Source organism: Aythya marila (assembly GCF_965140915.1).
Source record: "Aythya marila genome assembly, chromosome: 15".
Lineage (NCBI taxonomy): Eukaryota > Metazoa > Chordata > Aves > Anseriformes > Anatidae > Aythya > Aythya marila.
The window spans coordinates 14,807,911-14,833,529 of NC_139056.1; the positions used below are offsets into that span (position 1 = coordinate 14,807,911).

General features: G+C 60.2%; 1 protein-coding gene across 3 annotated transcripts in view; it reads left to right on the top strand.

Moving 5' to 3' along the window:
* The window catches only part of RAI1 (retinoic acid induced 1), a 68,964-nt gene that overhangs the window by 31,410 nt on the left and 11,935 nt on the right, over positions 1 to 25,619 (top strand). Inside the window, exon 2 of one of the 3 annotated variants that reach the window (XM_082772474.1) lies at positions 1,743 to 1,823. The exons of 1 other annotated variant lie outside the window; for it this stretch is intronic. The gene's annotated coding sequence lies outside the window, so the exon portion shown is untranslated. Of the gene's footprint in view, positions 1 to 1,381; positions 1,824 to 25,619 lie in introns of those variants that run through there. One more of the 3 variants, XM_082772475.1, reaches the window with a different exon arrangement.

The window sequence follows — 25,619 nt, forward strand, 5'->3', positions numbered from 1 at the left end:
TTTGGGGCCGGTGGTTTGGGGGATAAGCACCCAGTCCCCGGAGAGCCACGAGGTCCCAGCTCGTGTTCCCATCCCGCAGAGGCACACGTGGGCTGGCCGGGGTGGCCTCGAGCGCGCTGTGGGGTTGGAGCTGTGGGGCTGTGGGGCTGGGGAGACGAGAGCGAGCGGTCTGCTTCGTCAGCCACTGGGTCCCCTTAGGAGGATTTCGGTCTATTTTGCAGCTTGATCCGCGGTATCTCGAGTAATTAACAGGGAAAAGAGAGGGCCTGGTTATCCATCCTTCAAGAGCAAGGGGTTGAACGGAAAGGCAGCACCTTGGAAGCGGATCAAATAGCTCTCCAGCCCCCCGCGTGCCGCGCTGCGCTATCAAGGTGAACGGCTCTGCCTCAATTAGAGCAGCGCAGCCCAGAGCAGGGCTGAGCCTTTGCACCCTTTCAGCCGGAGCGAGCGCACGCGGGGCTGCACCCCAGGGTGCTGGGGCCACCCACGCCGTCCTTACCCCGCACCCGGGGTCCGTCCCCCTTTTCCTCGCCTCTGCTCCGGCTTTTTATTTCCCCTGGGGAAATAAATCCAAGCAGCGTGCGGGGAAGGAGGGCTCTTTGTTACGCTCTCCCTTTCCTCCCCGTCCTCGAAGCACCCCAAAAAAAAGCGAGGGTGCCCAACGACGAGCTGCCGCCGACCCCAAATCAGCCGGGCAGCGCGCACCTAAATCCCCGCAGATGTGCGGTGCCTGCAGCCTGTATTTTTCCTGTCGGTCGGCTGCAGCTGGCTGTGCCGCGCCGAGAGCTGCAGGTGTGATTTGTTCATTTGCCTCCACCCCCCCCCCGCGCTGCCTCCCCCCTTTTTTCTCCCCATCCCCGCTGCCGTGCGAGCCCACCTAGCCCAGCATCGCCCCGCTGCGGGGCCGGGGAGGTGTCGGTGGGGCTGGGGGGGGGACACACACACGTAAGGGAAAAAGGTGTGTGTGGGGGGGGTTAATGTGATCCTGCGAGGCTGGGAGAGGAAAAAAAAAAAAATCAAAACTATAAAGGAGGCAGCAGCCTCCTCCTTTGCGCTCTCCCCCGCTCCAGAGGATTAAGCCTGTAAAAAAAAAAAAAAAAAAGAGAGAGAGGGGAAAAAAAAAAATGTCTGCAGCTTTCTGTTGACCCTGCATGATGGCATTTTTGCGCTCTGTGTGCTGCCTCTGCTGATTGCTATTCCTGGCACAAACACACACACACACGCACACACACACACACCACGCACACAGCGCAGCTCGCGCGGGCACGGCAAGCCGGCGACCCGCTCCGAAAAAAAAAAAATAATAAAAAAAAAATTAAAAAAAAATAAAAATAAAAAATAAAAATCCCCCCCCCAGAACCCAAACAAACCCCTCGGCCGCCCCTGCCCGCCGCCGGCCGCGTCTCTGCGGGGCCAGGAGGCAGCGGCACGGTGGCCGCTCGCCCTCTCCTCCGCCCCACTTCTCACCTCGTCCCTAGCTCCACCGAGCACTTTCTCCTGTCTGCTGGAGCCGCCCGCAGCCAGAGCCCTCCACCACTCCTACCGCTGGCATTACATTTTCAGGCTGGATGCTATAGGGCCGTTTCTAATTACCTTATATCCCCTAGTGGTCTATGAATAATGGTTAGTGAAGGAGCTCGGAAGGGCTGCTGAGAAGGGAAGCGAAAAAAAAAAAAAAAAAAAAAAAGGAAAAAAAAAAAAAAAAAGAGAATTGTGCTATTTCTCACATTTTTTTTTCTAAGGATCTAATCTGGCTACTGTGCTCTGGAAGAGGAGGAGAGAGAGACAGCAGGAGAGAGAGGAGAGAGCAAGGAACATCGCAGGTATTGTTGCAAGCTACATCTTTGTGCTTTTTGCCTTTTTCTGTCTTTTTATCGAGGCTGCAGCAGGATTGGAGGCGGGAGGGGGTGAGGGGGGGGTTGTGCGGACGGGGCTTTCTCCGGGGTTTATTTTTCCCTTGTGCAACTCGTGTGCCGCGGCGACCGAATGGATGCATGGTGCTGGTCCGTGTGTGTGCGTGTGCGTGTGTGTGTGTGTGTCCTGCCCGCAGGGGAGGGGGCTGCTTGGCTTTGCTGGAAGTAATAAAGAAATTTGCAACCGGTCCAGAAACCCCACGGACTTGCCGACGGATGGGTGTCGGAACAAAGCTCGGGGGGGGCTGAAGGCTCGGGATGTTTGTGCCTCGGCGCGGGGAGGAGACGGATGCGTTTTGCTCGTCCTGCCTCCGACTTTTCCTGAAGTTCAAATTAAAAAAATAATAATAAAAATAAAATAATAAAAAAAAAAACGGGGCAGGGGGAGGCTTGGAGGGGAGGGAGGGCTGCTTCTCCTGCGGGAGCCGGCGGCGTGCACGCCGCTCGACTTGCAAAAGTTGCGGTGCCACCGCGGCCAGGCGCCTGGCTGCCCCCGCCGTTGTCTGCACGTGAGAACTTGATCTATTTTCTTTCTTTTCCTCGGTGGGCAAGCGGGGCTGGCGGGGCAGGAGAAAGGGATTTAGCGGCGAGGCTGCTGGATCCCGGGGCTCGCACATCTGGCTGTGCGTTTTGGATAGCCCCGCGGCGGGACTTCCACCTCCCCTCCCCGCTCCCTTTTCTCCCACGGCAAAATTGATCCCCCCCCAAAATTCATCCGCTGACATTAATAAACAAACAAACCAGCCAAGGACTGACGAGCCCGGGGAGAGGGGGGGGGGCTCGCTTCTCCGAACCGGAGCGTGCCGGCGGCTTGGGGAAAGGGGGTGTGAGGAGAGGAGGGGGGGGGGGGCATGTGCGCTTTTGTTTTAAATACCGAAATGGCAATGATTGAAAACATATGAATAGGATGCAATGCAGAGCGTGTGCGTTGCAGGGGGCGGGGGGAAGCTGGAAAACTGCTTATACGACAGAAGCGGAGCTTGAATGACTGTGTCGTAGATGAAAGCCGAGGGGTCTGTCCCTCGCCCGCTCGCCGGCTGCGTGTGTGCGTGCGTCTGCGGGCTGGGGGGGGTTGGAGGGGGGGGGTTGAGGAGGCGAAGAAATGATCCCAGGAGCGTGAAACCCACAGAAAAGGGGGGAAAAACCCGGAGCGAAGCGCGTGGTTATGGGCAGGGGAAGTTTGCTTTCATGGAGCCGGCTGGCCGTGCGGGGAAAGAATAAAAGGAGATGGAAATGCGCCCCTGGGGAGGGAAGGGGGAGAGGGGCGCATGGGGACGGTGGCACCTCCCGGCCACCCGAAGGTGTCGGCGGTGCTGGTGGGGTCGGGGAGGTAGCGGAGCGTGGCCGGGGGTTCTCCAGGAGGGTTTTGATGTGTTCGGAAACGGAGCTGGAGCTGGAGCTGGAAGCGACCTCCCGGGGAGCGCTGCGGTCCCCGGGGAGAGGCTCCGGAGCAGCGCCGGGGGTGCCCTTCGGTGTCTGCCCTTCCTGCCCTTCGCTGCTCGCCCTGCGTGGCCTGGCTTTTGTGTTTGTTTGCATCCGAGGAGGGGGAGAAGGGAGCCTGGGGTTGGGGAGGGGGGGTGGCGGCGAAGGCGGGGAGAAGCCGTGAGGGCGGAGAGCCGATTTAAATTGGACTTAATGGATTCCCAGGGCAGCTCTTTGAGATGAAAGTCAAAATAAGAGCCAAAGTGAATCTCGGCAGACCTGTCTGTTGCATTAGAGATGCAGCCTTCCTCTCCCTCCCTCCCTTTTTTCTTTAAAAGAGAGGGGGAGAAAAAAAAAAAAAAAAAAAAAAAAAAAGAAGAAGAAAAAAAAAAGTGTTAGCCGCACAGAAGACAGAGTGGAGTTTCTCGTTCCTATAATGAGAGCTCTAATTGAAGAACTTACGGCCTCTTGGGAGAGCCTTTACTGATCGCTGCTTTTGTTATTCATGCCGCGCGCTGTTTTCTTGCTTTGGGGGGGCCGGCGTGAGGCTGGCTGCGCCGGGGCTGGGTGCGATGCTGTCCCCCTGTCACCCCCCCCATGGGTCCGGGTGGGTGAGGACCCCCGGCCCCACCATGCTGGGTGCCCCAGGGTGGGCTCGGGGGCTGCTGATGGATGCGCAGTGCCCAAGGAAGCGGTGAGAGCCCCCCAGAGCGCTGCAGCCTGGCTGCGGGTGGCTCTCATCTGTGCAGGACCCCCGGGCTGTGGGATGGATCCTGCTGGGGCTCCAGGCAATAATGGGGAGCCCTGGGGGGGTTAGGGCTCGGGGGGGTGGCTCATGGGGACCCGAGGGTGCTGTCTGCAGCCCCAGTGTCACCCGGAGGGGACGGGCGTCGTGCCAAAGCCACGCAGCCCCTCTGCACGCCCAGGGTGCCAGGTGGGATTGGGGAGAGTTCCCCTTTCTCCTGCCCTTTCCATCGCCCAGCAAATTTGGGATGAGGACGGGCAGGGGGCCCTGCAGATGGGGCTGCCCCACAGAGGGGTCTCATCAACCCCTGCTCCCTGTGCTGGGTCCCGTTGGGCGATGGCATCTCTGTGACCGTGGGGCGGTGAGGGGTGTCCCCAAGCAGAAAGCTGCTGGGGACAGGTCCCTGCTGCCCCCGTGTCCCCCCCCTCCCAGGCCTGGAAACCTTTAGTCAGTCTCCATCGTCAGTCCCAGTCCTCCCATCGCCAGGTGTCGACACCGACAGCTTTAATTTCAGGCCTCCAGATCCGTTGCGTCGCGCTTAGCGGTGATCCCCAGATGCCACCAGGCTTTGCAACCCGCTCCGTGGGCAGGTCACCGTCCCCATTTTGTAATGGGGTGGCTGGCCAAGCAAGGGACAAGGGGATGGGGGGCCCGAGGTGTCATCCAGCCTTCAGTGGAGGAGCTGGGAGGGCAGCTGGAGCTGCTGCTTTGCCAGGAAAGCCCCCGCTCTGGTCCCTCCGTGCCCTCGGTGCCAACAGCAGCGGATGCGCCCGGTCTTTCTGCAGCTTTTGCCCGAGCAAGTCCCATCATCCATTAATTCCGAGCCCGTACGGTGCCAGGGCCAAAACCTGCTCCGGTGCCAGAGCTCCTATTGCTTTTGATGACTTTGGAGGTTTACCAGCGTGTGCGGGCAGGGAGCTCGGTGCCCGTGGCTGCTGTCCCCGTCCTTGCCTCGCCGAGTGACCTCGCCTGGCCCAGACGCCTCTCGCCCTCCCGGGCGCCTTCATTTTTGGGCAGGCAGGACCCCGCAGTCATGGCACACAGCTTCTCCTCCAGCCCAGCATCCCAGCCCCAAGCTGAGGCTGGAAAAGCTGCCGGTGGGGGCTCATCTCGAGGGCTCCTTTCTGGATTTGGGAGATCGCCGAGCTCCGGCGGCTTGGAGCAGCGCGCTCCCGCTCCCCCTGCAAGGCAGCGTGAGCAGCCACGGGCAGTGGATATCTTGACACCCCGTCAATCCGAGCCTTTTCCAGCAGCAGTCTCTGAAGGCTGGCACTCTGCTGCACACAAGAAAACAAGTGAGAAGAGGGGGGGAGGCGAGAGCAAGCCTTCGCAGCCGACAATCGATAATTGTAGTGTCAGTCACCGCCTGTGAAGTTCCTGCATCGCACTTGCACTTGGAGGGGGGAGCAAGGGAAGGGAAAGGGAAGGGAGGGGATGGGGGGGGGGCTCTGCCCCGGCCCCCGTGCAGCCGCCGCGGGCTGGGGAGCAATTGCAGGGGGCGAGAGCCTGGCCCTGAGCAGCGCGCGGGAGCCTCCCGCTGCATTACTCACCGCTTGATGTAGCTTGAACCTTTCAACTCCCTCCCCTTGGGGATGGAGCGGGCTGGGCAGGAGGTGTCGACAGAGCAGGGAGAAATGCTCTGCGGTCTTTGGTTTGAGGGATTTTATTTATTTATTTATTTTTATTTTTTTCCTTTTTTTGTTTCCCCTTTCCCACCCCTCTCCGTGTGCGTTTTGGGGGGAGGGGGTCTAGTGTCCTCCACAAAAAAAAAACAGAAAGAAATCCTTAAAAAACAAAACCAAAACAACAACAACAACAAAAAAAACCACCAAGCCAGCTCCCCCTCATGTGCCTGAGCAAAAGGCAAGGCAAAAGATCAAGGAATTCTTCCTTTTGTGCAGCTCTCAAGACCAAAGATCCGCTGGTGAAAAGGGGAGGCTCAGAGTACCAGGCACACACAAGTCTTAAAGGAGTCTTCCCTTTTGTCTCCAAGGCGATCAGCCGGTGAAGGGATCCACCAATTAATTAAAAATTGCGCTGTCTTGATTGAGTTATTCCTGCTCGCATCCCCACCTGCCTATCAAAAGGCTGGGAAGGGCAGAAGGAAATTCCTGCTTCCTTCCAGAGCCACCAGACACCCCCCTCGCTCGTGTTTTATCCCGGGCAGCAGAGGAAATAAAAACGGGAACGGCTGGCACGGTACCCACAGAGACCCCTCCACAAACGAGGCCATCGTTGGACTGTTTGGGAGCAGATTGAACAGATTTACATCGCAGGAATGGGCCAAATTGTGGCTGTAACTCCGTGAAGCTGATGGACATCCATCGGAGATGAATTTGGCCCAAAGTCTCGCTCCGGCTCCGTGGGGAATTTGCCGGCTCCCCGCCTCGGTTGAGCCAAGAGGCGTTCGGATGGGTTTGGTGCGGCTGCGTTACGCCCCGGTGGTGGAGCAGGGTTAAAAAAATCACCACTGGTTGTGTGCCAAATCACCGTAAATACGCGTAGATCTGTCAAGTCGTTCACGACTTCTACCACATTGACCACTGAGCACATTTCAGCGGGGTAGATTTATCTGCAGGGGCCGTGCAGAAGGCTCCGCGTGTGCTTTGCCAAAGAGGCTTGAGCTCCAGCTTGTTTTGGGGGGAAACATCCTCAATAAATCCCTTCGAGCCCGATCCGGGGTTCGGTTTGTTGCCTTGCAGCCAGACCTCGCTTCCTCCGCTTCATTGTCATCTCCTCTTAGTCACCGCTCGATGCCTCACCAGGGGACACCGCTCCTGCCGCATTTATGGCAGCGACAAAAACCTGTGCTTGGGGCTCGTGCTGTGGTGGGGAGGGATGTTTAATGTCAGGGAGGCTTTTCCCGTTCCCATTCTTTGTTGACATGCGGGTTTTGCGGAGGGCAGGTTGGGCACCGCACGCGTCCTGCGTGCTGGGGATGCTCCGTGGCACCTGCAGGTCCCATCCAAGCTGGGCCACCTCAGCTCCCATCACCCAGGCTCCCAGGTGGAGAGGGTGAATGAAAATAAGATGCTACAGACAGGAGGAAGGAATAATTAATAATGTTTATGGCTGCTGGCTGGCGAGCGCATGGACACCCCGTGGTCCATCCCCCGGCGTGCTGCGGGGCACGGCCGCCCCCGTTCACCGCATCCTTTGTGCCTAAACCCCATCCCCGGCTAGTCCTGTCCCAGCGTGTCCTTCACCATGAGCAGCGCTGTAGGATCTCCAGCTCCTGCTAACCCTTTCAGCTGCCTTTCAGCAGCCTGTATTCTCCGGAGGAGAGCGTAGTCCTATCATAGCATGTCCTTCACCGTGACTGCTGCTGCGCGAGCGGCGCGGCGCGGGGCTCTAATACCCTGTAATTCACTGTGACTGCTGTGGCAGGACCTGCGCCGCGCTGCGCTGCGGCACGGCTCCGCTGCCTTCGCCTCCTGCCTCGCCTGCTGGCTGCCTGGCCCCGCAGACGGGGCAGGGACACAGGGCACGGGTGGCAGCGGCGGTGACGGGGACGTCGGAGGTGCTCCAAGGGTGCTGAGCCCGCGGCCACGTCCTGTTTGCACCTCCCGGGGTGAGGTCCCAAAGGGGACGGGGACACAGGTGGGTGGCACGGGGTGCAGCCCGGTGGGAGCACGGCGGGGTGAGAAATGGCCCTGAGATGAGAAAAAGGCATGGTTCCTGCGGGTGGCTCTCCGGCGGCGTAATAAATGTCAAAAGCCCTGCGCACACAAAGGAGAAGGGGACATTTGGCTACCGAGAGCATTTGTTCCAGGAGCTGATTTACTTTGAAGACTTAAAGCGTTCTCTGATGCTTCCCTCTCCGCTGGTTAACCCTGTTACTTTGCCAGTTAAATAGAAATGCAGCCGTCGTCAATAAAGCCCTTCTGGAGGCTCGGCTGTATAAATTCGCCGAGCCTTTCTCTTCCCAAGCACTTCCGAGCAGAGGTGCCGTGCCAGGCATCGCTCCCGCTTCTTTCCCAGCCTGCTCAGCCTCTCTGCCACAGCAGGTCCCAGTCCCCGCGGCTTTTATAATGGGATGAACTGGGAGGGACCACGAGGGACAAGGGCTGAAGGCGTGACGTTGTTTGGAAAGCCAGGGGGTGGCGTTTCTGCTTCGACACCCCTGCAGACCAGGAGTGCTGGGTAAAAACCGAATTTGGCTCCATGGCTTTCCTCCCTCCCTCTCCCCGCTGCTTCCCCCAGCAGCAGCGCCTGCTACATCTCTGCAAGCAGCCCTGAGGAGAGCAGGGATCATTAGCTGGAAGGATCAGCTGAGATAGTTTCTTAAAAGGATTGTCTGATTCCTCTATTGATCAGCCTGATTTAAAAGGGGGAGCTGGGTCAGGGGGGCATAAATTATCCTTGAAGGAGGGGTGAAGGCCTCGGAGGCGGCGCTGCACTTAGCTGCAGTGCTGAGGAATGTGTCTAGCTGGAGGGACACGAAGAGCTGAGCGCCGTGGCTGCCGGCCAATTCAGGTCTCCTCCACGCCGAGCTGGGAATCGAGTCAAGGGAAGCGCACCGAAACTCGCTCGGAGCCTCAGCAGCCACCGGGCTGGTGGGGACGTGGGGTGAAGGGGTTGAAAAACGTGGCCCCTGCTTTCTATCCGGCTTGTGCCCCGTGTCCCCGGGGGGCTCCGGGCGCCGCAGAGCTGTCCCCACGTGGTGGTGGTGGTGGTGGTGGTGGTGACGGGCTCCCTGTGTGGTCTCTGGCGAGATGCTGAACCCCGGGAGGTTCCTGCCTCCAGCACGAGGCTAATCTGCAGCCTGAGGTTGCTGCTTTCCTCTCTTGTGATCGCTGCCCAGGGCTCCTGCCTCGGGGGTCACGGGGCTCCCAGCCCTCTCCTTTGTCCCCCCCTCCAGCCTCAGGGAGCTCGGAGGCGCGTGGGGACCCGCGGGGGCCGTGCCCCCGTCCCCGTTGGTCACAGAGCATAAACCACGGGGTTTATCTCTGCTCCACGGGCACGGATCACCACGAAGGACGGGTCCCATTCGGGGGGCACCGAGCCCAGCACCCCAGCTCGTTGTGCAGTTAATCCTTGCAGCACGCGCTCGGCTCCTTGGGCAGCCGGGGCTGCCGGAGCGTAATTACTATTCACTCAAGGTAGGGCTGCCCGAGCACATGATAGCACAAGCAGATTACCTCCGAGCTGCTGGGCAGTGGCGTTTTTATCTGTCTGGGTGAGGGGAGCACCCGTTTCCCCAGCACCTCTGCCTGCTGAGCACCCCCTGTGCCGGGCTCAGCACCCAGCAGCCCGTGATTCCTGCTGCTCTGTGCCCAGGGGGGCATTTGGGCTGGAGCAGAGGGGGGCTTGAGGGCAGGGGTGCTGCAGGTGGAATGGGAACTGCTGCCCTTTGAGGTGCACACAGCCTCAGGCCCCTGCTTTCATCATCGGTGATGGTGGAGCCTCCCCGTGCATCGGTTGGCAGCTGTTTGGGGTTTGCGTTTGCCTCTCGAGCTGTGCTGGCTTGGGGTTGAACCAGGGGGATGTGCAGTGGGGTTGTGCCTCGAATTTGGGGCTCCCCCAGCTGTTACGGGCTGGCTGATGGAGAGGAACACTTGTGGGATGCTGCAGCCTCCTCCGAATGGGGTTCGTGCCCCTCGCAACCCTACTAGGGTCTGTTCCCACTGAGCCCCACTCCCTTTATTTCCGTCTGCGCTACAATAAAACGACGCAAGAAACGGGGTGGCTGGGCCATAACCGGGGTGAATCAAAGCAGAGCTGGGGCCGGGGGGAGCCTGAGCTGCCCCCCACGGGCCCGTGGGCTCGGACCCTGTGGCAGTGGCCACCGGCAAGCGGCTGCTGGGCCGGCATTATCCTGAAAATGTCACCGGGATGCCAGCCCGCCGCTCCGCGCCAGGACGCGGTGGGAGGCGATGACTCGGCTTGCTGGCATTGGCTACCATTTTAGAGGAAATGTGGAGCGGCGGGTAATTATTTCTCCTTCTTAATTGAAATTTCAGCCTCAGTGGTTTGCTAGAACGTGCGGGAGAAGGAGCACAGGCGAGCGTGACACACGCGGCGGGCTCGCCACGGGCCGAGGGGGAGAGCGGGCGCAGGGAGCCCCCGAGCTGGCAAAGCATCACCTGGGGACCAGCACCACGGGGAGGGGATTTCCACAGCCCCCCACATTCCCCTCCTGCCCCTTGGTTTGCAACGGGAAAACAACCCTTAAAATGCAGCGGTTTTAATGTTTTACAGAGGGGGAGGGGGTGTGGGGGGGTGTTTGCTTTATTGTTTCTTTATTCCTCTATTTTGCTTGGGATGGAGGGCCAATTAAATGAAATTACGCGCTGCAGTCTGGCACCCCGCGCCGGCTCGGAGCAATCAGGTGTAACGCAGCATGGCTGATGAGAGCCAATCAAGATGTATAAATGAGGTGTTGACATTCAAACAGCAGGTACCCGCGCCGCCGAGCGCCAGCCGCGCGCTCGCTGGCTGTCGGGACCGCGCGACCGAGCCAGGCCACGGGGCTGCGGCACGCAGCACGAGGGCTGCAACCTGGCGGGGCACCCGGGCTCCTCCCCGGCCCTGGATCCTTTTTTTTTTTACGAAGCAGGTCGGTGGGAGAAAGGGGCTGGGTGCCCGCAGACCCACTGCCCGGTGCCGCCACGTCCCCGCGTCCCACCGGATCGTTGGCACCGCTCCCGGGGTCGCTTTTGGGGAAACCGAGGCGCGGAGCAAGGTGGGGGCTCTGAGGTCGGCCTGGCTTTACGGGGAGAGCCAAAGGTTAGGGGATTTTGCGGGGTTGATGAGGTTGGAGGGCAGGAGGAGGGTTTTGGGGGCTGCTGGTGCAGGATGTGGCCTCGTAGTGGGTTGAACCCGGTGCCGGTGCCGCCGCACCGAGCGGATCGAAGGCACTCAGGGGCCATCCGGGGAGGAGAAAGCAGCTCCGTGGCGATCAACCTCATCAGCATTTCCTGTCTCACGATGGAGAAATGGCATGTGGTGAGAGGCTCTAAAAATAGGCTCGGCAAACTTTTAACCGCATTTGCAGATGTTAAAGGTAAAACCGGAGCGAGCCGGGGAGAAAACACACCCTGGCCGTGCCTCGGCGGCGTTCACCCAGGGCCATCCGGGGTGGGGACAGCCACCCCCAAGGGGGGGGACAGCGGGGCTGAGCCACCGTCTGGCCTCCCCGCTCTGCTCTGCGTCCCCGTTAGGCGCGCTGGGGAAGGCATTAGGAGCAGGAGCACGTAGAGGCAGGCTCTGTCTAACAGCGCTGCCGGCTGACCCTGATTTGTAGCAGGGCTGAGCGCGGAGGCTCGCTGTAGCGTTACAGCTCTTCCTGTGGTAATCGCCGGCACGCGGTCACACGCACGGCGCTGCCGGCGGCGCGGGGAGGGGACGGGGAGCAAAGGAGAAGTGGCTGCGGCGAGAGGGGCACGGGTGCCACTTGGAGAGGGCACGCCGGGACGCGCGCGCTGCCGCGGCGTGAGCGGCGTGGGCAGCGGTGCTGTTTGGCCACCCAGCGCCTGTCCCCATCCCTGTGTCACCCCAGTGTCCCTGCAGAGTCATTTGGGGACAGCGGGCAGGACTGCCAGCTCTGCTCCCAGCTGATGTTTCACCTCCCCAGGTCTCCGCCAGGTGATGAATGTCAGGGGGGTGCCAACCTGCGCCCACCCCACCGGCACGGTGGTGTCAGCGAGGTCCCCGTGCGCCATCCCAGGGCCGTGGCCATCTCCTCATGTTCATCCCTGGGGACTTGCGCAGGGAAAAGCCCTGGGTGGAGATGCAAATCCCGAGCATCGAGCCAGGCTCTGGCACTGCTGGCTGTGCCCACAGCAGGCTGTCAAGGCGCGCTTTACCCTGGTGAGGTGGAGGCTGGAGCTGTGCCACCGCCCCAGCACTGCCGCGCTCGTGGGCGCACCATGGGCACCGCCGTGCTTGGGAACCTCCTAGGTTGGCCTGGACCCTGGGAACGATGAAAGACCAGGAAGGAGAAACATGAAAGGGAAGAAAATGAGATTCCTTGGGTTACCTTAGTGACCCAGCTTCTGTGTCTCGCTGTCTGACATTGCCTCTCATTACCTGCCCTCCTGCCCGTAATTACTGCATCGTCGTGGCTGGGCTCGGGGTGATGGTTTGGGGGAGCCTTCACCAGCCTTTACCTGCAGCCCCGGAGGGGATAAATCGCCCTTCAGAGTTCTATTTGGCTTGAAAAATTAAAAACTGACCCTCAAGCAGGCGCAAGCTAGGTGAGTGTCTCACAGCCGGGGTGCCGGGGGGCAGTGCTGGTCCTCAGGGTGCTCCTGCAGCAGCAGGGGGCAGGCAGCCAGGGCAGGGTCAATTTTTTGGCAAAAGGCATCACCTCTCCGGGCAGAATAACAGCGGGGAGCAGGGGCAGGCAGACAAGGAAATCCGTTTTATCAGACGCCGCATATTTTATGAAAGCACATTTCAGCTCTTCAGCCTTGGAAAGCTTTTCATACCCTTTAATTTTCTAATAAAAAGGAATTACGTTTGCTGAAAAGCCAGTAACAAGATTCACTGTCATTGTCTTTTGTACAGACCATAATTCCTGTCTTGGGTGCCTGCCTGCAGCCCGGGTGTGTGGCCCGAGGTGTGGGCCCTGCGTGAGCTCCCTGGGGTGCTGGGGACGAAGGGGCACATCCACGTGCCCAATGTGCTCCGAGCTCACACACGTGCCAGGCTTCACGCCGGCTGGATGGGAGCAGAACTGGGTGCTCAGCACCACTGGACATCACCCCCCTGCCCCAAACCCGCCGGCACCCCAACCTACAGCTCCATTCCCCGCCCTGGCAACGGAGCAGCACCCGGTGGGACCTCCAGGGTGCCTCCAGCACAGCCCAGGTGTGCAGGAGCTGCCAGCTCCCGTGCCCTGGCCCTGCAGGGATGTCCCTTCCTGGCACTGTTTGATGCAGGGGGGCTGTCCCCATCCCGGCCCCCCATAAGTCCCCAAAACCTCAGACGAGCTGGCGGCAGCCTAGGAGCTCCGCGGCGTGGCCTTGCTTCCTCCAGCTCCTCTTTTGGAGGCTGCAGCCTTGAACCAAGCAGCAAAATGGGGAAATTGGTGCTAAATTAGTACCTGAGAGCGGCGCAATGCCCAGGCTGGGAAAACTGCTGGTTTCTGAAGGAGACTTTTTAAGGTCGTTGGGATGGATGGCCCAGGTCGCGCTTACACAAAAGTCAGAGCAAGCAGATGGCTCTGCGGCCGGCAAACGAGCTTGCACAGAGGCTCAGCTCGGTGATCCTGGTTGTTCCCATCCTTCCCAGGCTGGGCACCAGCCCTGCACCTCCCGCAGGCTTTTATCCCCCTTGTAGGGTGCAGGACCCGGCGTGCCCAGGTGGGGAGGAGGCAGCGGGCAGCGTGCTGCGCCGGGCGGCCCCGCGCCGTCAATGCCCCATTCACAGCCACCATCAAAGGGCGTTTGTGCGGGGAGCTGGGGGATTCATTACTCACTCCTCACCATTTGTTCGGCTCCTGCTCCGAAAGGAAAAGAAGAAAACTGCTCGAGCTGGCCCTGTTGGGAAGCAGACGCGCCGCAGCGGGGCCGGGGACGGCACCGAGGGACCCCGACCCCATGGCGCATCCTGGCCACGCTGGTGGTGGTGGGAGCTCTCCGCGGGCTCTCTTGCTGCTCGATGCCCTCCCGGTGCTCTGACCATGGCCGTGCCGGTGCCGTGTGAGCCCCCGGCGTGCTGCCACGTGGCGCTGGAGCCGCGATGGCGCTGCCGCCGGCGCTGCTGCTCCCTCCGCGATGCTCATTTGAAGTTCCAGCTCGCAGGCTGGGCTCGCGCAGGGGGGATGCAGAAGCAGCCCGCAAACAGAAATAAATATCTTTCGCTCTCTCCCCCCCCCCCACCCCCCCCTCCATCCGTTTCTCATTTCCATTCTTACTTCCCAGCTGGTTTTGAGGGGGGTTCGGGTTTTCAAAGCTTTCCGTAAACGTGTGTAACAATAGGAAGCGTTGCCTTTTAGCCTGCGGCCGGCACAGTTTTAAATGAGGTCCCAGGTAGTCATGGTTACCTCTCCTCTTCAGTAAGAGATGACTTTTATTTCCTGCCTTTTGTATTTGCACATCTCAGATATACATTCTCCCAAACCATAATTGGTATTCACGGATAGACGGGGCCGCGGGAGCACGCCACCGGGAGAGGGGACGAGCCAGATGGACACGGGCGTCAAGGTCTCCGAGCCCCCAGACACCAGGAAATCTTCATTTCCCCTCCTTTTTCCTCCCCGGGAAGGGCAGGGGGGGCAGACCTACCTGCCTGCAGCCCCAGGCCTCATCCTGATCCCCCCTCCCTCGCGTTATCCACCGTTGGGTTCCTCCCATCCCCATCCATGGGGCTGCCGGGGTCCTGCCCGTGCCAAGGGGCTCCGTCCCCCCGTCCCACCCTTTTAATTTTGGGGTGGCAGGAGGGCACGCGGAGCTGCGGGAGCATTCTCCAGCAGCGGGCACGGCGCGTGTGCGAGGGAGGGAGAAGCGCTCGGCGGTGATTGATGAAAGATCATAGCCTCATTCCACAGGATCATTGCTCAGAGTGTGGGCAAAGCTGCGCGTCCCAGGGGGACCATCGCCGGGATGCGTGCGAGCCTGTGTTTCAGGGCAGAGGGGATGGAAAGCCACATATTTCATGCCTCTTTTTTTTTTTTTTTTTTTTTTTTTTCCCTCTCTCCCTTTCTCTCCAAAGCACCAGGAAAACAAAACAAAAAAAAAAAAACAACACAACACCCGAGCTGTCTAATCAGAGACAAGCAGATTCCACCCACTTCCTTGGAAAACTTGCATTTGCTAGGAAATCATCTAGCTGCATTTACAGCAAGCAGAGTGCCCCAGCGGTAGCTCGTGCCTTTCTGGCAGGATGATAACCAGCGCTGAACAATTACTGCGATGTAACGGTAGCAGCAGACATATTGGCTTTTCTCAGCCAGCAGGAAAGAATTTGCAAAACTAAGCAGGCGGCTGGAGCAGCTCGCGCTCGCAGCTCCGGGTGCGCGGTGCCGGGGATTCGCAGCTCACCATATTTGCTGGTGGCAGCATATCAGTGACTCGCACGCCGCATGCACCTGGGCTCCTATTTACATTTTTTGCAGGGGAAGGGCCCGGCTCTGCTCCCTGGAAAATGCCTCCGGTTGGCAGCTTCCCCGCTCCCCTCGCACGCACGCAGCCCTCCAGGTGTGTGCGCGCGCGCGCTCGGCCGGTGGGGAGAAGCTGTTTGCCTTCTTGTGTTGTTTTTTTTTGTTTTTTTTTTTTCCTAATGAGAAAAATGTGTTCTCGTCGAGGAGGTTGTCCTTAAAAAATACAGGGCTGGGAAGAAAGGCAGCCGGCTCCGTGACATTTACCTCTGTGGGGCTGTGTTTGATGTGTGGCGCCCGGGAGCCTGCCCAGTGCCAGCGCGGGGAGCAGCAGGATGAGTGCCGGTGCTCCTGGCACAGAAACCACCGTGGGCACAGCCCCAAATTCCTCCTCAGGGCAAAGCTCACTTGCTGGCTTTGACTCCTGCCCAATTCCCCTCTCAGGTGGGCACGTGGGGGGGTTGCTGGAGCGACTCCCATCGTGCAGAGGCTTTGATCCTTCCTGGGGAAACCTCTCCCCAGCTGCAGGTCGTGCACGCACCCGTGGCTCCTGAGCGCAGGGGAGGTGGAGAAGTCACTTCTCCCTATCCTCACCGCAGATTTTGGCCAGGTTCTGCTCGCATTCCCTGCTTCGGCGTGCTTGCAGCGATCCCCTTCCCATCCAGAGCATTTCTCCGAGGTGGAGAAGTGGCAGGGTTTGGGCGAGGATTCGCACCCTGCTCCGTGTGGACTCCGTGCTGCGCTCACCGGCCCCGCTCGGGATGCAAACTGCACATCAGTTGCACCAGCAGCTGATGGAGACTCCAGTATATTAGCAGCATTAATTAAGTTACAAAAATTATGCATGTTATCAGTTATGAGACGACCTTTCATAAACTCAGTTATTAAAGCAATAAAGCATGACCCGCTGGTCCTAACCAGTTTAATGGCTGGCTAAGAGTGCGGTTTTTCACATAATACTTTTAGCAGGTCATTAGCTGAGCAATAAGATAACATGGAGAGCCTAAGTGATGCGCTTGAGCAGCAGCAGAGATGGACACGCTCTCGATGGGGGGGGACGGGGGCTGGGGTCACCCGTCCTCCTGCGCCGCTTGCCAGGCGTGACCGGTGCCGATGCGCTCAGAGGCTGCTTGGGGAGGGTGACCCACGGCTGCTGCCGGGGCTGTGCAGTGCCAAAATCCCAGGATTGTGGCCAAAACCATCCCTGGGGATGCTCTAGGGCAGCTATGGGGTGGTGTTGGCTCTTTTGGAGCCCCGTTATTGCCACCGAAGTGCTCTGTGTCAAAGGGATGTGGGGATGTCACGATGTGGCCACCCCAGAGCTCCTGGCTGTGGCTGCTGGGTGCTAAGAGACCCTGTCCCTGTGTGGGGTTAGGGTGGGTGGTGGAGCCTGCGTTCCCCTGATCCTACTCAATGAATGGTGCTGCTCTCACTGCGCTGAGACCCCCCCAATTTGGGGATGCCCAGCATGGGCCCTGTGTCCCCGCCGTGCCGCTGCAGCACCCGCTGGAGCCACACCACGTGCCCAGGGCCACCAGGACACAGCCACCGAGCCCAGGCCACCAGCTCCTGCTCCCTCCACATGCCGGGGCTGTCACCGAGCACATCCTGGCCGGGTTCAGTGCCCGTCCTACCCACGGCCCCAGCACGGCACCTGGAGAGCCGCTGCACGCCGCCAGCCCCCCCAGCGCCCCCAGAGCGCTTTTCCCTGTCCCCATCAGACGTTTCCAAGCACTGACCCTCTCCATAAACAAAGGAGAGGGAGAGGGAGGGTGGCTGGCATGTTAATATACTCTCCCCCCCTCTTTTCCTCCCTTCATCCCTCTGGGAAAGGCCTTTGCAGATATAAGCAAACCTTGATTAAAAGCTGCCTGACAGGCAACGGCAGCAGCAAGCAGCAGGCAAGGAAGCTCTCCAAGTCCAAAGGGAGCTGCTTCTGCTGCTGCCGCTGCTGCCTCCATTCTCAGATGTCCCTGATCCTTTAATCAATCACAGCCGCGGAAGAGAAGAGCAAACACACATGCTGAGGCAGAGGTATGTGCATGCATTCATTCCAGCCGGAGCCCAGGCACCAGGGCGGACGCACGCCTTCGGCTGCGGACACGGGGCTGATCCCACTCGAGGAGCTGGCCCCCGCTCCCCCAGGGCCACCAGGGCCGTGTCCCCATCCCCAATCTCCACGTGGGACCCGATCAGGGCGCGCTGAGGGTCGGACGGGTGCTGGGGTGGCCGCAGTGCCCGAGACATCTCCAGGAGGGGCTGCTCCCCGGTGCTGAGCAGCAAGCAGGGGGCTGAGCGAGGGGAACACGATGGGTTTTGGGGAGCTGTGGGAACGGGGACGGCTGCGGGACATGGATCAGCCCCGTGCTGCCCATCGCACCTCGCCGCCCAGCACCCAAATCCATCCGTCCTTTGGTGCTCAGGCACGTGGTGACCGGGGGTCTCCACCTCCATCCCCGCGGCCTCATCCCCTGGGCACCACCTCGAGGAGAAAAACACCTCCTGGGAGGATTCGTCGCCGTTCCCCTGCTGCGGCTGCGGGTTTTACTCCTCGAGGTGGGGGCGGAGGGAGGGGAAAACGCGTTGCATCCATCCCACCCAGCCCAAGCTGCGCGGTGGCGGCGGCGGCGGGGGCTGTGCCGCCGGGGGTAGGCAGGGACTGCGATTTCCTCGGTTATTTTTGCCGGTGCTTATTTTTAGCGCCGCGGCTTAATACCTTGTGACAGTGCCCTGGGACGCCCCGCGCCTCCCCTTGAGCCAGGAGGTGGCCGGGGCACAGCCGCAAACGAGTCGCGGCCACGCGGGGGCTAACGAGGCACCGGCCCCTAAGGGGGGTCCCGGGGGCTGAGGGGGGGGCTGCAGGGCTGGATCTGCGCACCAAATTTGTCAGGGAGGGATTCACAGCGGCCCCGTGAAGCTCCCTGGCAGGAGTCTGGGCTTTTTTTTAAGGCCTTTTCTGCTTTTTAAAAATATCGCCGTGGCAGTGAGTGGCCCCGGCTGCTCCCCAGGGGCTGTTTGCCAAGCAGGGATGGGGGCGTTGGGATTTTCGGTGCACCAGGGGACGCCGGAGCTGCACTGGCCCGAAATTCCCCTCCTGGAGCTGGCGGCGCTGCCTTTTGGGACAGGTCGGGCAGTTCCCATGTGCTGGGTTTTGGGATCCCACTCCCGTTGGGACCCGTGAGGGTTTTTCCCTGGCAAAGCAGGGGCGGGCAGGAGAGGCGCGGGGATGCCAAGAAACCATCGGGACCCCCCAAAACCCACCCTTGATGGGGACAACGGGGCAGGCTGAGCCCTCCCAGCCCAGCCAGGGGGTCACCGGGACCCCGGCTGGGTTCTGGCCGTGGTGGTGGCAGGCGTCTGCTGGCGGCTCGAGCCCATTAGTAACGGATCTTTGTGGAATATCCCCCTCATTAAGGCGAGCTACCCTACGTGTCAAAGCCGCTTTATAAAGAAATTATACTCCGCTCCTTGCAGGCTGTGCATATGTAAATGGCGCCATACACAATCCCCTAATTGAGACATCTTGGGGCCGCTCAGCCCGGGACCCGTGGGAATCCCAAACCTTGCGGGGAAGCCGCGGCGGGGGCAGCGGGGAGCCCGGGGGGCACCGGGGGACGCGTCCCTGCCACCCCCCGTGTCCGGCAGCCCCGTGTCCGTGCGGGGAGCGGGAGGGAGCCACGGAGATTTTTAGGGCATGGGAAATGCCCGGGGCATGGGGGTGAGGGGACGGGGGTTCTGCCCGCTGTGCCAGCTGGAGGGAGCGGGTGCGGGGAGCGCCGGCGAGTCCCCGAGCTTTCAATCAACGCCAGCTCACGCCAGACGGCTGCACAATTGGCCGTCTCGCTCATGGCAGCGTCCCCAAGCGTGGCTCCCAGCGGCCAGGAGGTTTTCATCCTGCTTCAGCCCAGCAGCAGTGGGACGGATCGGGGCTGGCTGTGGGGTCCCAGCCTCCCTCCTGCTCCCCGTGGCCGTGGTTGAGCCACAGGACGGTGCCACGGCTTGGGGATGGGAGCGATGCCACCGACGCACGGTTCTGCCACTGCTTGGCCACGTGGAGCCCCATCACAGCGCCTCTGGATCCTCCAAGTCCTCCAAACCACTCCGTGTCTCACCCAGGGGAAAACTCCGCTTGTCCTCCCTGATTTCATCGGGACTTTGCCACCTTCTCTGCCTGGTGGAGGTCCTGGGTGTTCAGCTGCTCCTGCTCGTTCTTTTTTTACCTGAAGCTGTGCCTCTGGCGTTGAATCTGCCAGGTAACACGTTCATTTTTTGCAAGCCTGGGTTGGGACGCTCCGGGATTTGGGAGAAGCTGGAGCAAGGGGCTGGAAAGCTGCGAGCCTCAGCATCTCAGCACTGGGTGGCCTCGGAGATCATCGCAGGACACCGAGGGACACCGAGAGACACTGAGGGACACCAAGGGACACTGAGGGTCACCAAAGGACACCGAGGGACACCAAGGGACACCAAGGGACACGGCGCTCCCATGCACAGTGCTGGCACCTATGCCTTCTCTCCTTTCCAGCAAGGAGAGCTCCGCACACCCCCCTTTGGACCTTTCAGCCTCTTTTTCTCCAGCAGAGCCCCTCCAGCATCCCCAAACCCCAGGACCTTAGCGGGGTCCGGGGCATCGGCGCATGTGGAGGGGAAACCAGCCCCTTGGGTGTTGTTTTTTTTTTTTTTTGGCACCGCGTTCCTAATCAGCACGACCCACCGGCACGGCGCCGCGGGCGCGCGGCTCGCTGCTATTTACGGCGCCCACTTGAGATACACCTGCGAGAGGGAAGAGCAGCGCCAGCAAGTCAATAACCCAGCAGCCCTCCAGCACGAAAACACCCGCGGGGGCGCGCCTGCGGAATGAGGAGAGATGAGGAGGTTTGAGGGAAAGGGAAAAAAAAAAGAAAAATCGGGATAAGAAACGCAATCCGGAGGCTGATGGGGGCAGTCCCAGTTGTGCCCTGCTTTCCCGTGGGGATGCTGCCTGTGATTTTGGGGAGGACCCCATGGAAAGCCATGCTGGGGTCTCGCCCGTGGCCCCGTGTGGGCAGAGGAGGCAGCCCCGGCCATCTCGCCGTGTTTACCATGCGCCACCGTTCGGCTCCTGCCTTTTTTCCCCCCCGCACCCTCCCCTCCCGCTGCTCTTTCCCCTCCTTTTCTGAAACATTATAAATCAAACGGCTTAAAATGTAAAGCATCAAAAATTCTAAAACCTTCATCTATTATTAACTGTGACAGTAAATTCCACCTCTGAATGTTTCGCATAGCAACTGTTACCAGGACTCTGCAGCCGGAGCTGATGTTCCAGCAACTTTCCACCGCGCCGCCTGCTCCAGCGGCACGGGGGGACACCGGGGCAGGGCCAGCCAGGCCCCGGGCTGGGAAACCCATGGAGAAACTCATCCTGGGTCTGGCAGACTCGTGGAGGAGCTTGGTGTGTGTGTGTCGGGGGAGTGGGAGCTGTTGGAGGGGATTTGGGCACGGCACGGGGTGGAAACGGGACCTTGGTGGGTCCCTTGGTGGGTCCCCGCTCCGTGATGGGCACAGAAATCCCCAAAGTGCGTTGTTTTCACCAGCTCCACGCCAGCACGCTGCAGAGGGCTGTAAATAATGAGGGATGGAGTGGAGGAGCTAAAACATGTGGACAAAGGGCTGGTTTTGTGCCGGAGGCCGTTTGCTTCTTATCGCCGCGCCGCTGCCGGTGGCTTTGCGCCTTTGGGTGGCGCTTCCCCTGCCCAGGCTGTGCCGTGGGGCTCCCTGTGGCCATCCCCGGGGCTTTCCTGGGACGTGTGGCTATGGCATGGCACGGCATGGCACGGCATGGCTTGGCATGGCACAACATGGCACAACATGGCATGACATGGCATGGCACAACGTGGTGTAGCACCGCATGGCACGGCATGGCACGGAACAGCACGGCATGGCACAGGGTGGCACGGCGCACCACGGCACACCACGGCACACCACGGCGCACCACGGCACACCACGGCACGCCACGGCACGCCGCCCCACCCCACCACCCCACCAGGACCAGGGGAGAACCACAACCCTTCCCCTTCCCCTTCCCCATCACCCAGCTCTTTGTTCCGCCTCCCCCCACGGTCCCCTCGCCGGCATCGCCACGGGGAAGGTCTCAGCGCCCCCGGCACCCCCGGGGAAAGCCCTGGCGAGGCCGTGCCCCGTGCCCGGGTGCGGGTTTCCCCGGCTCGCCTCCTCCTCCTCCTCCTCCTCCTCCTCGGCTGCTCCGCGTTGCCACGAATCCCCCCGGCTGCCTCCGCGCCGCCGTGATTTATTCATTCATAAGGAGGGCAGCGCTGGCGGTGCGCGCGGCTCCGCCGCCTCCCCCCCCCACTGCCTCCCCGGGGACAGGCAGCAATTTTCCTGCTCTGAAGAAGCTTGTGAAGGTTTGAGTGAATCTGGGAAGCAAATCTAATTGGCAACCTAGTAATTCCTCGGGGGGACATGTACTTTGGTCATATCTAAGTACATTCCAGCCAGTGTTTAAGACACACTGAATCCAAACTTGGACAGTAAAATACCAGCAGCTCTAAGCTCCTTATCTATTTCAGGCAGATTAACTCCTTAATCATCCCTTTTGGAAGTTCCCTGCCCCAAATTCCTCTCCCCTCCCCCTTCCGCCCCCCCCCTCTTTTTTTTTTTTTTTTTTTTTTTTTTTTTCAGCAGGAACAAAAGGAACAGGCAGATTTTGCAGGGTGCTAAAGGTTAGGGTCTCGCCCGAGATGATTGACAGAGTCAATAATAGGGAAATAGAAGAAGGCCCTTTGAAATCTGCTTTCCTGGTTAACCTGCCCGCGTATTTGTCTTCGGGATTTGGAGACGGGGAATGTGTAATACCGAAATAATTTATCACGCGACATCAAACGTCGATTTATTCTTTTTTTTTTTTTTTTTTTTCCTCCTTTTTTCTCCCTTTTTTTTTTTTGTCCCCTGGCTCCCTGCTCAGCACCCTGTAGAAGGGGTGAAGCCAGCGGGGCCACCCTCCTGGCACCCTGCAGGGACCCTGGGCAGGTCTATGGGGTCTCCAGCACCTTCATCCCCTTTTCCCCCCTCCGGGACAAGGCAAAAGGCGGCGGGGCTGGGAACGGGGGGACACAACCAGAACTGGTCCCCATCACCTGGGAACGGGGCCACCAAGAGCCACCGTGGCCGGGCTGCAGCAGGAGGTGGCCAAATCCTGCACGCAGCGAGCAGGAGCGGGGATTTCAGCCCGTGGCCTTGCCATAATAATAGGGAAGGGGGTTTGAGCAGGGCCAGGCGGCGGCTAAAATTGATTGAAATAAGGCGGAAAGGACACAGAGGGGAAATGGAGAGCGTTCAGAGGTAAATCCATTTATGCCCAAAGGGCGATGGTATAACAGCGAGCAATAAATACGCTCGGGGGTGGCCTGCTCGCCTGCTGGGGAAGATTTAAGAGCGCGTTTTTGAAGGGTGGACGTGAGCCCTGCCGGCACCGGGGGGTGGCAGCACCCGCGGGTGTGCGTCTGGTGCCAGGGGGTGGGTGCTGGGGGCAGGTCTTTGCCCAGCGTGCTGCAGCCCAGCACCTGCTGGCTTTGCAGGATTTTTCCTGAAGGGTTTTCCTGCAGAAGGTTTTGCCCTGGCACGGGGCTGGTTTTGCTCCTGGCTTATAGGGAAAATGAGGCACGGGGCAGGGAGGGGACTCGCCTGAGGGTCTGTCCCCCAGGAGGGGCGAGGTTGCACCTTCCAGGTGGGTTTTGGGGTCTTGTGGCTACTGAAGGCTGGGGGCTGCTCCAGGGGTGAAGGTGGTTGTGGTTACCCCAAAAAATCTGGGCAGTAGGGTCAGGTAAAGGGTCACCAGTTAATAGGGTCACCAAAATAAATGGGGTGGGAGGGGGACAGCACCCGTGGCAGAGGGGGGACCAGGCAGGAGCTGAGCCTGGGGGGCAAGGATGTGCCGCGCGTTTTGGTGCTGGTGGCCCTATAAATTATGAGACCGGTTAATTATTAGTGGGATCAAAGTGAGCCGGCCCGATAGCAGGCTGGGAGGAAGGAAGGGAAGGAGGAAGGAAAAAAGGAAGGAAAAAAGGAAGGAAAAAAGGCAGGAAGATCCCAATGAGTGAAAATGAGTGAAGAGGAAAAGCAGAAGCGTGCCGGATGCCGGGACACGCCGCCGCCAGCCCGCGCGGGTCATTTATTTGGGGACTGGAGGGTTGCAGAAGGGCTCTGCGGTGGTGGGCGACCTCCCCTGCTGTGTTTTCCCCCCCGTGGGCTGTGCTGGGGGGGCCACGCTGGGTGTGCAGCCCCCGGCAGGGCTCCTTTTGGCCGTGTCCTTGCTTTTGTCTGCCCGCCGCGGGAGCTCGGGGCAGGTCTGCAGCGAGATTTAGGTGGGGAGGCTGGGCGAGCCGAGTCCCTCTTTAACCTCGGTCATATTTCCTGCGCGATGATCGACTTGTTTGCCTCTCTCCCGTGAGCGCCTCAAGGTTGATGTCAATCCAGTTGTTGGGGGAAGCGAGGAACACGCGGCTCTGAATCCTGCTCCGGTGCGCGCTCGCCTGCAGGAGGGAGGCTTTGCCCAGGGAAGCTCAGGTTGAGCATCTGCTTTGCAGCGCGGCTCCTGGCTGCTTGTTATTTTTATTTTTATTTATTTTATTTATTTTTTTTTAATCCCCTTCTTTTCCCCAAAACCCTTCCTTGCCAGCTGGCGTTTTGCAGAGGCAAGGAGAGACAACGGCGACTCGCTCCGGGTTGCCGAGCCTCCCTCCGGCTGCAGGGATAAACCCGTGGAAAAAAAATAAATAAAAATAATAATAAAAAAGTAAAAATAAAGGAAAAGGGACAGGAAGAGGAGATGGAGGAAGCTGGGGGCAGGGGCCGAGCCGGATTTCCAGGCGAGGGGCTGAGGCTGGTGAGGCCGCGGGCTTCCCCTGGCAGGCGGTGGAGGAGCGGAGGCCAGCAGAAACGTTGAGTCATGAGCGCAGGCGATGTTTTCCCGAGCAAAATTCCTCGCTGGGGAGGAGCAGAGCAAGGCAGGAGGGGGGTTGGGGGGGAATGGAAAGGATCAAGGGCTTCGTGCTCCAAACGGGGCAGCGCGCGGTGGCGAAGGCGCTGCCCCAGCGCGGTGGGAATTCCCTGGGTGGCCCCCATCTCTCCAAACCGACCCCTCCAAAAATAATAATAAAAAAAAAAAAAAAATTAAAAAGGGAGGATCTTGGAGGGGTTGGAGAGGGGAGGGGGGGGGACCTGCCCAGGGAATTCCCCAGCAGCCGGATGGGAGGAGCAGCTGGTCCGGGGTGTGTGTGTGTGTGTGTGTGTGTGTATGGGGGGGGGCTGCGCACCCCATCCCTCCTCCTGGCTGCCCGCAATCCGCCCACCCCCGCGCACGGGGCGGCGCAGCCCCAGCTCCATTTATCATCATCTGCGGGCAAGTGGAGTGTGCAGGGAGCAGCTGCTCCGCTCGGCTGCGCAACGGGGGGGCCGCGCTGTTTGGGGAGGGGGGGAGGAGGAAAGAGCCAGGGGCTGGGGTCTGCCCTCTGCATCCCCCCCGCATCGCGGGTACCCCGGGTTGTGGGGCGCGTTGGAGAGGGGCGTTGGGGAAGGGGTGTGATGGAGGGGGGGTGTTGGGGAGGGTTAAAAAGGGGGGGGGTTGGAGAGGGGGTGCATTAATGGGGTGTGTTGGGGAGGGGGTGCAATGAAGGGGGGCACCAAGAGGAGGTGCATTAATGGGGGGCACTGGAAATGGGGTGCATTGAAGGGGGCACCAAGAGGGGGGCATTAATGGGGTGTGCTGGAAATGGGGTGCATTGATGGGGGCACTGAGAGGAGGTGCATTAATGGGGAGCGCTGGAGAGGGGGGCATTAATGGGGAGCACTGGAAATGGGGTGCATTGATGGGGGGCACTGAGAGGGGGTGCATTAATGGGATGTGCTGAAGAGGGGGGCATTAATGGGGTCATTGGAGAGAGGGGATGTTATTGGGGTGCGCTGGGCACAAGGGGCGTTGAAGGGTTGCGTTTGGGAGGGGGCCTAAAGGGGTGCAGTGCAAAAAGGGTGCATGGAGGGGTACGGTGGGGAGGGTGCCTTAATGGGGTGTTGCAGAGTTAATGGGGTACGTGGGGGTGAGGGTGCGTTAAGGGGTGCGTTGGGCAGAGAATTCACGGGGTGCCCTGGAGAGGGGGCACCCAAAAGGGGTGCCCGACCCCCGGCGAGACGGGCGCCGTCCCCTTGTGCTGTGGGGGCACCATTTGGGTCCAAAGGGGGATGAAGCACGGGGGCAGCCCCCAAAAGGCCTGGACGCTTTAATCCTGGCCCCGGGGAAGCCCCAGGGATCCCTCGGGTCCCTCTGGGCGTCATGTTCCCGGGGGTGTCCGTCTGTCCCCCCGGCTCCTCGGGGCCATTTCTCAGATCCCGCTGTCCCCCCCATCCCCATCCCCTTCCTTTCCCTCTCTCCCCCTTTTTCTCTCCTCCCTTAATAATAAAATTATACGAAGCAGTTTGCGGTGTGGCAGCCTGCCAGGAAGTGTTT